Genomic DNA, 12,560 nt, shown 5'->3' on the forward strand with positions numbered 1-12,560 from the left:
CCATTTTTAAGACCGATGCGATTTCAACGTTGCCCTATTGACTTTGAAGAACCCCACGGCGTATGAGTAACCTTATGACATGTGCTGCAAATTTGAAAAAAAAAATTACAGTAAATGGGAATACTTATACATATTGACGGTTTAGACTGTAAACCTATTAAGTAGCATTACCACCAATCATTACTTTTACAAGTAGCTTGGTAGATTAGACGAGACTACATCACCAAGGAAAAGAGTCACGTAATATGGATTTTATTAACAAAGGACTTTGTGTTTGGTTTACTTCCTAGGATTTCAGTGGAAAAAAATTCTTTTGTTAAATCGCAATTTGTTATCGTTTGCGCGACCCCATCATAGTCGAAAAAAACTGTATCGTGGGGAGTAGGAATAGCCGGTATGTGATCTGATATGATGTATCGCATATCCTTGGGATCGGCCCATCGTGGGAGATTAACGTTACGCTGTGGTTTCATCTCGCATATTGGCATTTTCCTTACATGCTAGGGAGTTCAATTTTGGGTAAGTTGACAATAAAGCACAGTTCAGCAAGCTGTGAAGTCTCTTCTCCGCTGATGTTGGCAATAAAGCATTCTCTTCGGAGTAATGCGATGTTCTTTGTTGGAGAGATGGCAGTAAAGCTTTACAAGAATAAAGCAGCCTCTTTAGCTATTCTCTCTATGCATAAATATTTGAAAGGTTCTTCTGCGGAACGTCAAGGAAAATGTTCAAAACATCCACAACAAATGATGGCAAACACATGCCTATAGTATGTGGATAAGAGTTGATGCTTGTGAGAAAAGGTTTGTGCTCACTCTTCTTTTTGAAATGTTTTGGAACTGTGTTGGGCTATGCTGAACGGTTGGCACAAGAGTGAATGTGATAAGTAACTGTAGTAGTAGTAGAGTCTATAGCGAACGAACATTTCAATTCGATGTATCGTATGGGTTGTAATCACATCCCTTAATTGTGAAACAGGATATCCTGGTGCTCAGAAAAGGTTGTTCACAGCCATTGATAATTATATTAAAATTGTGGAATTGTATCAAGTATCTGGCGGCTCGCCAAGCGTCCAAACTGATGCAGCTTGGAACATAATGGTAATGGAAGTCAAGATGGGGTTGCTTTGCAACCGAGTGTCATTATCCTTAAAATGGTAAGGAGCTAGGTTAGACTCCGTAATTTGATACCAATGATTCGGCTACGAAGTGTTGGGGTATTTATTTATTTATTTCAAATTATAGTCGACTCAAAAACAAAGCGGTCGACTGCTAAAAATTTAAGGTAAATTGTATATAATTATAGGCATTACATTTCTATTATAATATACAGAAAGTAATGTTATTTAAGGATTTATATAAGTGTCCCAAGTGGCGGGTTATCGTGAGGAGCTCAGAAGGGAGCTTACGCTAGGTGCTCAGAAAGGAGCTTGGCGCCTATAAGGGAGCTGACGTGACGTGCTCATAAAGGAGCCGGATGCCCAGTAGGGGAACGCGCGAATTGGTTGAAGTACCGATGTATCCAATCCATCCTTATACGATATCGTGCCTGTTTTCTACGGAATAAATAATAATTCCAGCATATTAAAAAATAAATTAGCCTCTATCTCTTAGTTTAGATAGGCGAGTATTGCATTACGCATAGTGGCAAAAGTACACTCAAGACTCATACAGCTATATAAGTCATTGTAGTACGAGCACCAGATAAGCAGAGGATTATCTTTAGCAAAGTTTCGACGACAAAGGGGTAAAAAAAAAAAGAACGTAGTGTCTGGAAACCCTAAGAGGAACTGCAAAAAACAATCGGCTGAGAAGGTCAGCAGAATCAATTTCTCCAATAATGAGCTTATGGATGAACAATGCCCCCAGTAATATTCTCCGGTTTTCCAGAGTGGGTAAGCTAATAAGAAGAAGTATATTTCTTATGGTGTAAGGTGGAGACTTGAGTCCCAGTTAAGGCCACGTAATGCGAACATCAAAATTTGCTTTTGAACTGACTCAAGACGCTTTATATGATTTTGAGAAACAGGGCACCAAACGCATGAGCAATACTCGAGTATTGGACGGACCAGCGATGTGTAAAGAATCTTAGTGAGGTACGGATCATAGAACTCTTTAGCCCAAGTACACCCCACGTTTTTTTGGCAATAGATGAAATATGCATGTTGAAACTCAGTTTCGGATCAAAAAGGACACCTAGATCATTTACAATAGATATACGCTCCAAAGGGGTAGCATCTATTACATACGGTTCCAAAAAAAAATGTCATATGCTTACATTTAGCGCAATTTAAAGTTAGTAAATTTGTTGTGCACCAAGGAACTCAAATCGGTAGGACAGTAAGTGTAGCAAAGTTTTACATCATCCGCATACATTATAATATGGGAATGTAATATTATCTGTGGCAAGTCGTTTATGAATAAGGTAAAGAGCAAAGGGCCTAGATGACTTCCCTGAGGTACACCGGAGGAAACTCCAAACGATTCCGAGAGATTGCACTTGAACAGGACTTCTTGAGTCTGGTTAGAGAGATAGCTTTTCAGCCACATTAATAGGTCAAACGGAAATCCCAGTAAATCAAGCTTATGAATAAGTAACTCATAGTTGACGGTATCGAATGATTTGCTGAAATCAATATAGATGACATCAGTTTGCTTGTTCGCTGAAAATCCTTCCATAACTAAAGCGGTAAATACTAGCAAGTTTGCAGTGGTTGACTTTTGACGAATTGGGCCGTGTTGGCATGGAGATAAAAGGGAAGAGCACTGATATTGAAACTGACTGGTAACAATCTGTTCAAAAGCTTTAGAAATAGCCGAACGTTTAGCAATACCCCTGTAGTTCTCAACTTTTGACCTACTACCTTTTTTATACAGGGGTATAATAAAAGACTGTTTCCAAAGTGACGGGAATGACGCAGATCCCAGAGATAGCTCAAATAATTTTAAAATAGGCTCATATATGTTTTCAATGCAGTACTTAAGCACACAACTAGGAACACCATCTGGTCCCGGAGAAAAGTTGGACTTCAAAGACTGAAGACTCTGAAGAAGGATTCCTAATGGAATTCGAGGTATCTAAGCGATAGGGGTATTGACCGGAATGAAAACCTCTGGATGAATACGTGGACTTAAAGAACTCAGAAAATAGTTCAGCAACGTTGTCATAAGTGCAAGCTTTTTTACATCCAAAGGTTAATGAGGAAGGATACCCAGCAGATGTTCCAATTTTCTTGAATCTCTTATAAAGCCTAGATTTGATGTTATTAAGTCTGATAAGTTGCCTTGAAAACCAAGGCGGCTTATTCGAATACAGGGTATAGCGAGTAGGAATACAGGTATCAAAGAAGCCGTCAAGTGTACTGTAAAATATGGAGATTGCCGAATCGACATCGGTGCATGCATAGAGATCCGACCAATCATGGAAAGGCAACAGATCATTAAGCATAAGGAAATTCGCTTTATAGAAACATCTAGAACGGGGTCCATCCTGTACTTGAATCTTGCGGTGTAGACTAATATCAAGTGATAACTCAAGCGTAGGGTGCAGAGGGTCTTCTGGAAGGGATAAAGGTGGAATTTGAAGAAGGGCAATACCCACCGAGCCATCCACAAGTACTAAATTCAGCATTTTGTTTCTACTATTTGGAACGTTGTTAATCTGAAGAAGAGATGAGTCTAACAGGCAATTGAGAAAGTGTGTTGAGCAGTGAGAGTTAAAAAATTTGGATCACTCATATTAACAGGTCTCTTAAGCTAGCCCAACCTTTTCAGCCCAATCAAAAAACGAGACTGTACTAAATTGCACAACATTTATTACTAATTTAGTACCGGTTAATTAAATTTATTACCCTTGTATTTTAAAAAATATCGAGGGTTGGGCGTAGTGGAACTTTGTTTCCTGAGCCCAAATCCTATCGAAAAATCGATGGCGCGATATCGGTTAACTTTCACCTATGCAAATGCACCCACCCTAATATTTATGGTCCTTAACAGCAAAGGCCTAAACACCCGCGCTGTTAGTTCCGCTGTTAGTTCTGCTTACTCCAAAAGAAACGGTAAAGATGGGTTTGATGGTGAATGAGGACAAAACGCTGTCATCCAGCAAAGAATCAGCGCATACGCGCCTTGGCAACCACGCTACTGTTGGCAGCCATAATTTCGAAATAGTAAAAGACTTCGTTTATTTGGGAACCAGCATCAACACTAGCAACAACATCAGCACTGAAATCCAGCAAAGAATCAATCCTGCCAATAAATGCTACTTTGGACTAGGTAGGCAATTGAAAAGTAAAGTCCTCTCTCGGCGAACGAAAATCATACTCTACAAGTCACTTATCGTACCCGTGCTGCTATATGGGGCAGAAGCATGGACCATGACAACAGGGAGTGTTCGAGATGGCGATGGCGAGTACCGAAGAAGATTTAATGATGAGCTGTACGAGCTATACGCAGACATCAACATAGTCCAGCGAATTAAAACGCAGCGGCTGCGCTGGCTTGGCCATGTTATGCGAATGAATGATGATGCTCCTTCCAATAAAGTGTTTCTATCGGAACCGGCCTATGGAAGCAGAGGTAGAGGGCGGCCCCCCTCCGTTTGAAGGACCAGGTGGAAAACGATTTAAACTCCCTTGGTGTGACCAATTTGCGCCGGTTGGCGGAGCGAAGGAGCGACTGGCGCGCCTTGTTGGACAGCCATAACCGTTTAGACGGTTAAGCGCCAATTTGGTATTTGGTATTATTCTTACTCCGTCAATTTTTCGATCCTAGCTGTCATACAAAGAACCCACTTGCTTTCAGGTTAGTTAAGCTGCGTTGTTTGCTGATTACTGTTGCTTCGGGAGTGCGTCTTTGGTTTTTACTTGGTGTAAGTTTCATAGCTTATGACACTTTGGGCCCTCTTCTGAACCAAGAAGCAACGACGACTTCTAGATGTGTCATTAATGCAAACCTTCATCTTGTGTAGGCTTGAATTCAATTTTAGAGTCATGATCCAGAGGCCTTCTATTTATATAATTCTACATATGTAGTATTTGGATCTTTTAGAAACGATGTAGCGAAAACCAAACGATCCACCCTACAGGTAATATTTTTGGTTGGACATTGTTTGTACTTGCTGGCCCCATGTGAATAGACTGCCTTCTTGACTGCTCTTGGTATCTGGTCTAGATATATCGTTAGAAGGAAATCCTATTTGGAATAACCAACACAAGCTGTTTTAGCTGCCTAGTGGTTGGTCGATTTTAACTTGGGCACTCTCTAAACGCTATGCAATCAATATAATATGAGCACACTGTCTGTATATGGGGTTTTCCATCCCATTTCGACCAATTTTGAACCCGACCCCTTTAGAATTGGCTGAAAGTTTTTCTTCTTTTTCTAGCTTACGAAAGACGTTTTTCAGAAGTTTTTCAAATGTTTTCATCCAACTCAAAAAAAGTTATGAATTTTTAAAAATACACCGTTTTTGTTGCTATAACTTTTTCAAAAATTGACCGTTTCGGATAATTTTTTTTTTTAAATATTTTTTAAATGTACTTTTCGGAAAAAATACAAACAAAATTTTAAAGTTTTTCTTTTCAATTAAATAATAAAAAAAAAGTTCTCTGCCCACTCCGGGATTAGTGGGGATGATTGCAGAATTGATTGAATTTTTTATGAGAAAAAAAGGGCGACATTCGAAAAATCCCGAAAAACTGAAAAATTACAAAAAAAAAAAACTTTAAAAATGTTTTTGAATTTTTTCCGAAAAGTACATTTGAAAACAAATTTAAAAAAAAAGATCCCAAACGGTCAATTTTTGAAAAAGTTATAGCATTTTGAAAACAAAAACGGTGTTTTTTTTTTAAATTCATAACTTTTTTTGAGTTGGATGAAAAAATTTGAAAAACTTCTGAAAAACGTCTTTCGTAAGCTAGAAAAAGAAGAAAAACTTTCAGCCAATTCTAAAATGGTCGGATTCAAAATTGGTCGAAATGGGATGGAATACCCCATATACATGACTGCAATTGTGACCACTCTTCAGCTCACTTCCAGCTAGATTACTGCATACCGAACTGCAACTATCCGCTCCCCTTATCCCTAATCCCCTCAATCCTTCATTGGCATACATGGTTTGCTATACAACAAAATATGCAGATAAAGACTGGAGGCTGTAGAAGAGCGTATGCTCATAGCACATAAATCAGTCTTTACAAATTGGTAAAATGTTGATAGCTTTGTGATGACTATAAACTTTGAAGCGTTTAGCTGCTGGTAAATATTTACTACTATCTATATTTACAAAATCTTTAATACATGTTGTTTGTTGTTGCAATAACTCAACTAGGATAGTATCTGCCTTGTAATTATCTATTCTGCATCCTTCCGTTCAACTCCTGTTTTGTAATTTATGCATTTTCGACTGTTCAATAAAGCAGCTGTGATCCTGTGCTCAACATCAGTAAATCGATTCACCGCGTATTGTAATTAAGTACAAGTTGACTTACATAGGTATTTAGTTCAACAAACTGCAAAGATTTATAGTTTAATAATAAATAAGTAGATGACCTAAATAAAGTAATGAGCAAATTCTATTTAAGATCGGAATAATCTCAAGGATTGTGAAATTTCTTGTTCATAAAAACTATGCGGTGGCTCAGATATGGGCCTCACTCTTACTATTAATGAGTTGCTAATTTTCATGGCTTGCTTTACGTAATGACAGAGGCAGAGAACCTCGTAGATAGTAGCCGGTCGTGAGAGCCAGAAAGTTGATCAGTGTTTGAAGAAGAGATGGGCTTTGAATTGAACATTTTTCATTGCGGCTCACATAAGCCAGCTATGTCTTAAGTGCTCAGAAATCAGCTGTTGCGACGTGGTCAGAAAATAGCTACTATATGTCAAGCAGGTGGCTACGGTGAAGTGCTCGAAAAGTAACTAAAGCAAAGGTCTCAAAAAGGAGTTAATGCTTGGGACCCGGTAAGGTCCATATGGGTCTGCAAGGGTCTGACTGAATATGTTGTCCAGTAATTGGTACATACAACTTTGATGATGAAGCGGGCTTGCCTACTGGAATGACTTTCAAATAGGCAAATTGGTTCCAAAATGAGGCATGCTTTTGCTTTATGTAAATGAGATTAGGATAGCGACGGAAGATATTGAGCCTCTGTTATGTATTTTAACCGTCTAAAGCAGGTATAGGCGCCGCACCATTCCCCGAGATTGCTGTCAGAATGTTAGTGCGTCACCAGAGCGAAATAATAAATACAATAGATTCCTAGAAAACGAATCCGCAGAGGAGTAAATCTGTTGTTCGTTTGTGTGCTTATGTAAGAAAAGCCTACGAAATAATGCATTCCGATCGCTTTCACGAATTCTATAAGTCATTTAGACCACAACAGAGTGCGACAAATGAATCCTTGGAAAGTATAGTATAGAATTGTTCAAATTCTTTTATTAAGACTCAACCGTATTGAATTGCCGCCTTGTCGTTGGTTGGGTGGCTGTACAGATAGGATGATCATATTGGCTGCGGTCGTTGTATCCGTGATCCCGTGGTCTGAAAATACCAATATACATTACTACATGGTTTATAGAAAAACAGCCTAAACTCTGCTTGATTCCGACACCAAACCTGAGTTGACCTGCTTGTACACTTCAATAAACTTCACAAGGTTTAATAGCCCTCCTTGTCTCCTGTTTCTGGTCCCATTCATCGCATCTCTAGGCTGGCGGCGGTGTTCGCTCTTGTTTATCTTACTACTATGCGGCTCTTGGCGAAAGTTTTGGCGTAACGGCTGTACTTGATAGTGAAGACTCTTGTAACACAAAACTGACATGAAATCCGAGAATATATACATCGCTCCTCACCCACATGCATCGTATGCGAAACAATAGCCTAGGTCTTTCCCAGATGAATTACGATCAGAAGCTTTCCACATTTGCGTAGACTTCCTCCACACACCTCCCCGAACTCCTACATAATAAAGTACTTAGACATGCAATAATACAAATGCTTTATTAACACCAAAGTAGGAGGAGCACGAGTTCAAGACAAAAACACAATATTCGGTAGCTGTTCTGAGTTGTTTTTGCTGTTGTTTACTTATTGCTAATGTGCAACTTGTAGTATATGCAGATAAACATTTATTAGGTACATAGTATCAATGTGTGAATATATATGCGTATGTATGTGTATATGTAAATATTTAGACTACAATGCAATGCACAAATCTTAATTTAAGCCACTTAAGGCGACATTTATGCGTCGACAAAACATTTCGAATCCCTCTCTGCTCTTTACATAAAATCCATATATTTCAATGCATTTTCGTTGTCATTGTTGTTGCTTTGTTGCCATTTGAGTATCTAAATTATCATACCGCAAAGGTACTTGGCAACCATTTGTGTACTCGTAATGTTTACTTAGCTTATTTTCATGGCTATGTGCATAAACTCAAATTAGAATTTTAACAGAAATTGTCTAAGCTTTTGTAGTATGTGATCTTCGATTGCTCTAATTGCGTGGTCATTCAAACTCTTGGTAGGCTTTTCACAAATTTGATTAGAAATGTGCACCAGGATTTGAACATTTGTTCTATTAATAAGAAAAAATTCCATTTTGCAAGCTGCAAAAGTTGATATATAAAATAATTTTTGTATTTAAACCAATGAAAGAATGAGAAATAGATTTCATGATTTAATATCCGAATTGAGTTTGTAGACTAATAAAAATTTTAATTCGGGCATCAAATCAAAGACTTATACTGGTTAGTTTGCTTTAGAGCTGCCGCAGGGGTCTAAATATCTCTTAAAATTATATATATATATATATATATATATATGACTGCTACATAAATTTTGTCTTTGTTTTTAATGTTAGATAACATTTTTATGAATTTCACTTCTTCATTACCTTATTTTTCGGATGCTGAGCTTTAAACTCGAGTGCAACTGTATTATGGTTATATTCCCTTTTTACACACCTTAGTACATATATATTTGAAGTTTTTAGTGTTTTTGATATAATGGTAAACAGCGGAAACAATGCTAATATAGCATTGCTATAAGTCCAATATCGCTGATCAAGTTCTATTGAACGCGCCTAAAAATATTCCGCACAAGTTGGGCTTAAAAACGCATAGAACATACATATATATATATATATATATATAGATGTATATACTAGGTGAGTATGCAAATAATAACAGAAAAATGGCAAAGGTTAGAGACAAACTACAAAGCGAGCAGCGATGCTTTCAAACGGCTGAGCGGATAGAGGCATCTGGCTTAACACCAGTATCAATGCAGGTGTATTCGAGTTTAAAGATCAGAACCTGAAAAGTTAGCTGACGAAAAAGTGAAATACAGAAACATAGCTGGACCAAACACAAGGAAGAACTTGCAGGGTGCGTATTTGTTTACTTTCAAAAGATCTATTTCATAAGAGTAAGGAAGCGGATGTATGAGACAAAAAATTAATGGAGAGCGAAGAAGAAGAGAGGGAAACGGAGAGGCCAGAGAAAGTGAATAGGAAAGGGAAACAAAAGATGGGAGGAGGAGAGCGTAATAGGTGTAGAGTGTAGGAAAAGAGTATAAGGAGAAATTCGTGGAAGCACAGTGACGAGTAGAGTTCCTACATCTTATACTAGTGAAGACTTGTTAATTTGCTGGTATTACATAAGTGAGACACACACACAAACATACTGTATTGTAACTCTTCGGAATGATAGGGAGATGAGTGGCAAGCGGGTTCAAGTAAGTGCAGAAGCTGGCGGGTAACAATGAAGTCTGTGCACGTTGTCAAAGCTATAGCTAATGCTAGCTAGTGTCCAGGACGACTGATGAGGTTAAGTGACGGTGTGCATTCGAATGATATCATTCAACCTTTGTCGGGCGGCTTACGGTGAACGGTGAGTGATCGTCCTGTGAATGGTATAACGTTGAGTGCCAAGCCGTGCCAAACTTACGAATAGATGTAGAACTGCGGAATTTTTGAAAGCTGAGCCGGTAGATACACCGTTGAAACGAATAGATGTGGATCGATGTAAAGTTTATCAGTAAATGTGGAACCGATCTTATTCGTTGGTTTAGCCCCGTCTATACTGCAGCGGCGACGCACCATTGTGTTACAGAAGAAGAAGGTACAAACCGTGGGTTGCGTGCACTCTCATTACTCTGACCTACCCAAAAGTCTTTGGTAACCCAATACAACAGCCAAAGTGGTTATCGAAAGTAGTGATATTGTACAGGATAAGAAACCCAAAACCCGCGATTTCGACACAAATGTTAAGCGTAAATATCTTTTAGTTCAATATGTCATGGTAAACTATTTGAGAAGTTTACGGTTACCTAGCGAATGAAGTTTACTTGTAGGGAAATCGCTTATAGTGGTAACTAAAGGGTTGAATGTTTGTGCTACTGCTGAAGCAGTTTTTCTGCTAGGAGTGTGAATAAGTGAGACGCTACTCAAAAGAAGCACTACAAGATAGGAAGTCGAAAAAAATGATTGGAGAAGAAGTTAGGAGTGTGAGGGAGGATTAGAGGGAAAGAGAAACATTGAGTAATAGAACATAAAGGCCTTCAACATCTTAAAGGCATGCCAGTAATCCAAGATTAGGACCGGACACTGCTAAAAAATATAGAAAGATACCGACGGCTCCTAAGTAAGCTTGGCTAGAGCTCGGAACCTTCTATTGATTCGAGCGTCATTTAAATATTTTTGCCATATGTTCTCATATAATGTGAGTATAGCACATTAATTCCACTTCCCGCCACTAACGAAGCTAACAGATATAACAGAATGAAAGAGATAGCAATAGTAAGCCACTCAGGTGCCCATTCACTGTTAGGAATGGCTGTTGTAAAGGCGGTTAAATAATCCATGGTTTGAGAGAACAAAAAAAAACGTTCTCGCGGCAGTTGGGCTTTTATCAGAAGGTGATATCCCCGTCTCTCACCGAAACAGCAAAAACATCGAGGATAGCGGTAATAATGAGTAAAAGTGAGTAACCAATGTAAGACGAAATTTTTGGGATACGTGTAGAGGCTTCTAGTACTGATCGATTATGAATGGTGGAGTAAGAGCAAGGCGTTGTAAGTGAATTACATTGCAATACTCGAAGGTATTCATTTATAGGACTATTGTATGAAAAAAAAAAATAACAGTACTTGCATGTATTTATTTGACACTTGAGTGGGGCGAACCGATAACAGTAGTTTTCATTGCGAAATCTCTACTAATTCCGCCATCCCTCCAATGATTTTGCGTCACAACCGTGACATGATAGTCCCTACTAGTGCGCCAAGGGTTAATGTAGTAAATATAATTATAAATTCTCCTCAAATTTTATATTCTACATATACTCGAAATATAATATCGCCAAACAATTTTTTACAAATTAGTTGTCTTAACAACAATTGAAAACAAATACTAAGAAGGCTTACATAACAAGTTGGCCAAAAATTTCTTTTCTCTTTATTTGCTTTGTGAATGCCAGCCTTGCAGCAATAAAGTTTAAAAAAAAAATTTGCATAAAGAAATTATAAAGCCGCTTTGTGTTATTTTAACCGTTATACTCATTTTGGTTTGCTTTAATGTTTTGTAAACACATTTCCCACCTTTTACCTAAATATAATAGAATTATATACAATTGAATGATTTTTTTTTTTTTAAATATAAACTCTTCTAAGTGACCCTTCAGATGGCGACGAAAAGGTTAAAAACTCCAATTAGAACGTTAAATGTAACCCGTTTGAAATTATGTCTTTGATTTAAATTTTCAAATGAAAAACCCGAAAAAGTGTTAATGAACTCTTTGATGTTTTCTGTGAAATCAAACAAAAAACTTTAGTTACATGATAATGTTTGCCTAGAAAATTACAGCAAACGGAATAGCTAACCATAGCACAAAAAAAAAGAGTGGTCGCTGAAAGGGGTGGGTATAGGATAACGGCTAAATTCTACGAAAATAGAAAGTTAAATCAACGACCAGATTCAAGCAACACGTGCCACTTAAATTTATAAAGTTAAATGGCAGCTTTTTAATAGAAAAATACACTCATGTGCATAATTATAAAGGCACTCCGTTTTCGGGATAGTAGAGGATGTAGAAAGGACTAAAAATAAATGGGGATATATGTACTTGGGTTAGGTGGCAGCACTGCGAAAAAAAAACTAAATTTAGATGATAACTATACTTAGAAATATTACGTTTGAAATATGACGTAAAATACCTATCGTTTGATACCCAAAATTCCCAACAGGTGGCAAACTTTTAAAAAATTCTTAGTAGTCTAAAGAAAGAATCTAGTAACAGAGCGAAAAGTTTACGTTTTACCTACTCTATACTATATAAAATTCCATTTACATCTTTTCAAGTTAGTAGCAGATATACAACCAATGCAGTTTAGGTGGTTACCCTAAATAATAACCTCATTTGAAATTTTTTTTACAATAGAGAATAGTAAAATACTTTGTGTTCTGATGGAGTTTGACGGCCATCGTATTCAGGGGGTCTGATAAATTTATTTTAAAGACACAGTTATTCCAACTCAAATTGGTTTTCCTTGAAGAAGGCG

The 12,560-nt window shown here is 37.7% G+C and overlaps 1 protein-coding gene across 4 annotated transcripts in view; it reads left to right on the forward strand.

The window, feature by feature from the left end:
- Positions 1–12,560, forward strand: part of Cad87A (cadherin-87A) — a 302,751-nt gene that overhangs the window by 148,831 nt on the left and 141,360 nt on the right. The window lies entirely within an intron of this gene.

The sequence above is a fragment of the Eurosta solidaginis genome, chromosome 1, assembly GCF_040869045.1.
Source record: "Eurosta solidaginis isolate ZX-2024a chromosome 1, ASM4086904v1, whole genome shotgun sequence".
NCBI lineage: Eukaryota > Metazoa > Arthropoda > Insecta > Diptera > Tephritidae > Eurosta > Eurosta solidaginis.